Raw genomic sequence first — 5,000 nt, 5'->3', positions numbered from 1 at the left:
CGGAATTCGGAACTGGGAACAATTGGTTCCCATGTGATAGAAAGGAACACATTTTTGGGATTTAGTTAAAGCTACTTAGCTACACGGAAAGGAAAGAAGTCGAAACAAGGATGCGAGAACCGGGGAATCGAACTCAGGACCTCTTTGCACCAAAGCCGCGTACTAACCGACTGTGCCATCTTTGCCCCTGATAGAAAGGAACTCATTTTTAGGAACAATATTTCTCGAATCATCCATTAAGGTCCAATCTGTTCCGCTCGGAATTCGGAACTCGAAACAATTGGTTCCCATGTTGTAGATAGGAACACATTTTGTTTTCGAACTATACACCTTTTACTGTTCATTTACGCATTTCGAATAAACGATTGTATGGAGGTGCAATTGATTGTGCGTCTCCATGCAAATTGATTATTTTATGTCTCTAATACGCCATTCATTGTCACACTATGCAATTGATTTTCTATTAGTGTTAATGATTAACCATTGCGCACGATTGAAAGGATATTTGTTATCTTTGATTGTCCAAAGGTGCAATTGTTCATCCGTTGATGCTATTGAATGTTAATTCACATGCAAATAGCGTTATTGAAAGTTCGTTCGCGTTATTGAAGTTCATGGAAGTGCTAATGAACGTAGTTTCGACTGTTGACGTAGATGAATGTATCTTTTGCGTAAATGAGCAGCAAAAGGTGTAGTTCCCAGATCACCCATTAAGGTCCAATTTGTTCCGCTTGGGATTAGGAATTCGGAACAATTGGTTCCCTTTTTAACAATAAAGGACCATTTTGTTCCCTATCTTTATAAAAGCACGTTCCCATTTTATCAAAAGGAACACATGTTTAGGAACAATAGTTCCCAAATCATCCATTAAGGACCAATTTGTTCCGCTCGGGATTCGGAACTCGGAACAATTGGTTCCCCTTTTAGCAATGAAGGACCATTTTGTTCCCAAGTAGTATGAAAGCACGTTCCGAATTCATCAAAAGGAACACAAAAAAGAGGAACAATCTGTTCTCGCTTTTCAAGAGGGGACCGTTCCAGAACCAAGAAAAGGAACACCTTTGAAAAACAAAATGCGCTCAAAAACATCGCTAGTTAAAAAGAAAGAAGCCAAAAAGCGACTAAAAGATCACTTTGTGGAACAAAATCGAATGCCGAAATTTTGCAGACGAAATACAACACTCAACTCAAAAAAGGAAACAAAATTGAAATTTGGGAAATGTTATAGATCGTTTCCCTGATTTCTTGGTTCCCAATTTTTGAATTACCGAAACATGCCTAATCACAATGTAACTTTCTTTACAACTATGTTTCTGTGGTTGTTTTTGGCTACAGAAACTCCACCACTGGCATCTCTCTGTTTTTAAACAGCTAAACTGCTAAACGGGTTGGTTTTTAATCAAAAGTGTTCCTTGTAAAAGGAACAGCTGTGAAAAGGCACATCTGTTCCTATAACTGAAGCACCGAATAATTAGCACGGACTTTAATCTACACGCAGCAATAATTAGTTTTGCGAAGGACTATCTGTTAGAGTCATTAAATTCATACAAATAATCGTTCCATCGTGCTCATCCTATGCAGTTTGCGCCCTAATGGTTGAATTTAAGAGGCAGCTTTAGTCGCTCCAAATACGCTGAGCACCTCTAACACGCTATACACTTGACTCTTAAATCACAAGCCTGAGTAACTGATAAGAAAGTCTTGTTTCAGGTCAAGACTGAATAACCATCAACTTAAATTTTTCAACCCCTTTCCTATTACACTCCCCAGTTTTGCATGTATTTTTTAAGGATATTAGAATGAATGAATGAACGAGCGAACAAACGAGGGAATGAATACATGAATCAATCAATTGATCAATCAATCAATCAATGAAGAAATTAATGAATCAATGAATGAACGGTCAAACAAACGAACAAAGGAAGGAGAATAAAATTAGAAGTAAAAGGAGCAGTAGTCATACGCAGAAAATACGTTAAACACGGAAAACACGTTGATAACATAGACCAAGTTATTCCTGTTACAAGCCTGAGTTATTGATAACAAAATCATGGACTGTAGCATACACAGTCTTGTTTCAGGCCAAGAATGATTACCAACATAAGTTTTGCAACCTCTTTGCTATTACGCTGACTAATTTTGGATGTGTTTGTTAGGAGATTAGAACAAATAAATGAATGAATGAATGAATGAATGAATGAATGAACGAACGAACGAACGAACGAATGAACGAATAAACGAAAGAACGAATGAGTGAGTGAGTGAACGAATAAGTGAATGAACCAACCAACTAACGAGCGAATGAACAAAGAATAATATTATTAGGAGCAGAAAGTAGTAGTCATTCACGGAAAATACGTCAAACACGCCAAACACGTTGATAACAGAGATAAAGATACTCTTGTTACAAGCCTGAGTTACTGATAACATGATCATGGACTGTAGTGACAGTCATGCCCTTCCGGCTTGTTATGCACACTGCGTATACTTTGCCTGGTAATGGCGTGTTTACCTGTTTTTCCGTATCTAACAAGTATGGCAAGAAGAGATTAGTTCAGTGTTTCATCGGCTACACCTGTACGACTAAACTGCGTAGTTTTGCAGATGTTGATGGAGTGTTTCCAGTGTTTAGCGTATTAAACGTGCACAGAGTGAATAGATTAACTGCTTTTAGATCTGCTGTTACCCCCACTATTCACCCAACTACAACTTCCTCCCCAATGTTGGCATTTTTACCGGGTTTAGCATGTAAAGCCTTTTAAGAATGAATCTAATTATTTTTGTTTTTTCGTTACTATTCATTATTATTACTTGTTTATTTTTTATAATAATTAATAATAATAATAATAATAATAATTATTATTATTATTATTATTATTAGTAGTAGTAGTAGTAGTAGTAGTAGTAGTAGTAGTAGTAGTAGTAGTAGTAGTAGTAGTAGTAGTAGTAGTCATACACGCCACATAAGTTAAACACGGCAAACACTTTGACAACAGAGGAAAAGTTGTCGTTTGTAGGTGCGAGGTGTTAGTAGTGTGAAATAACTAATTCATTTTAAATATGTCAAATACGCTATACCAGGTAAATATTCCAGGTAGTTATTAAAAGTCATATCTATTGCTTGTTATCAAGAGATCTGAGATTACGAGATTATGAGTGAGTACATAGTTAGTTATAAGGCGCATTGCATCCACTTTGTTTCGTTAAGTGGTAACGGCGTGTTTCCCTGTTTTACCGTATCTAACATGTATGGCAAGATATTAATTCAATGTTCCAACTGTCACAAGTGTGCGACTAAACTGGTTAACTTTGCAGATATGTTGATGGAGTGTTTTCAGTGTTTAGCGTATTTAGCGTGTATGGCATGATTAAATTGCGGCCATCTACGGCAAACTGTTAATCTGATGGGAAATTTGACAATCGTTTTTTTTTCCTTTGCAATTTCATAGTCATTTTCTTAAGTCGTTGTCTCCTGGTGCGTTTCCCAGGACTGATTGGTTTACATTTGGCTAATTTTGACAAGCGTCTTCTCGGACTTTCGACACCTCTCTCTTACAGGCATAAGAGGCGTTATATCCTTAGTGTGTTTCTTAGCTCTGATTGGTTCATCACTATTTTCTTGCTCGAACATTTCTTAAGTCGTTGTCTCCTGGTGCGTTTCCCAGGACTGATTGGTTTACATTTGGCTAATTTTGACAAGCGTCTTCTTTGACTTTCGACACCTCTGTATTACAGGCATAAGAGGCGTTAAATCCTTGGTGTGTTCCTTAGCTCTGACTGGTTCATTATTTTGTAATTGGTTCCTATATAAAGGCAGAAATCTTTAAAAAAAAAACCAATCCATTTCAATTCCACGATCTGGCAAGATGAGCAGACCTTGCTCCCAGCTAAACAGTAAAGCTATTAGAGATAAGGCAGAATGCGAAGTCGTAGCAAGAATAGAAAAGTTGTGTTCAGTTGTTGCCTTTAAGTGCGTTTGGCGAGTTGACAACGAGGAAATCGACAATGCATGGAACTGGATATGTGATAAACGGGATGAATGTGATTCCAAGATATCTAAATTGCGAGAAGTGTGCTTTTTCTTCTCGGCTATCAGCACTTCGAAAAGGGACAGAAAGAAGGGCGGAAAAGCTCCCCGTAAATCACAAGACATCCACGAAAGCGAAGATTCAAACGAAGAAACCACACTCAACGCTTCTCAACTTTCATCGCCGGGAAAGCAAACATATCCAGCGATATCGTACTGGGTGGCATGTCAAACGAGTAATGGTGCACCGATAAATTCGCTGAAAGTCCAAAGAGCAGTCAGTAGTTGTGGTCTCGAATATTATTCATCCAGAGCATCGCGCAAACAAAATAGTCAAAACTTAAATGTTCTATGTCAAGTGTTAAAGGATCACAAGAACCCTTGTGTAATGCAATTGGTGGAGTCATCGTATCAACACTGCCTGAGGTGAGAAAAGAATTTTCTACGGTCATTTACCATGCAAACAACTACTAATTTCGAGCCAACTACAGAAATTCCAGGGTGCAGTACCAGTCAGGGAGGCAATCATTGCTGTTTGTTTAGTTTTGCAATATAAAATGCCAATCAATGCGCCAGCTTTGATTTCAAAAGACTGCGTTTTATTGTCTTTAAAAAATGTTTGTTTTTATTTCTAGTGCTCTTCAAGACGAACTTGATATGAACAGTCAATCGCAAGAAGAGTCAGCGCCGTCGGAAAACGTCGTCCGTCTTCGAGTGGTCCTGGAAAACTTCAAACCGATGATGATCTCAACCGTCAAGGAATTACGTCGTGCTGGGCTATTGCTGGATACCTTCGGTTTGGATATAAATTTGCCCAATGAATCGCAGCCAGCCTTGCCAGAACAGGCGCCCCACAAGCCACTATCATGCCAGATTACAGTCCTTTGCAACGATATTCAACTTGTCCTGAGAAAACTGAATTACGCAGTCTATCGTGGTGAGGTCTACAAGATGACAACCAAATCGCAGTTTA

This window comes from Montipora capricornis, chromosome 11 (genome assembly GCF_036669925.1).
Source record: "Montipora capricornis isolate CH-2021 chromosome 11, ASM3666992v2, whole genome shotgun sequence".
NCBI lineage: Eukaryota > Metazoa > Cnidaria > Anthozoa > Scleractinia > Acroporidae > Montipora > Montipora capricornis.
Note: the sequence above shows the minus strand (reverse complement) of the source record.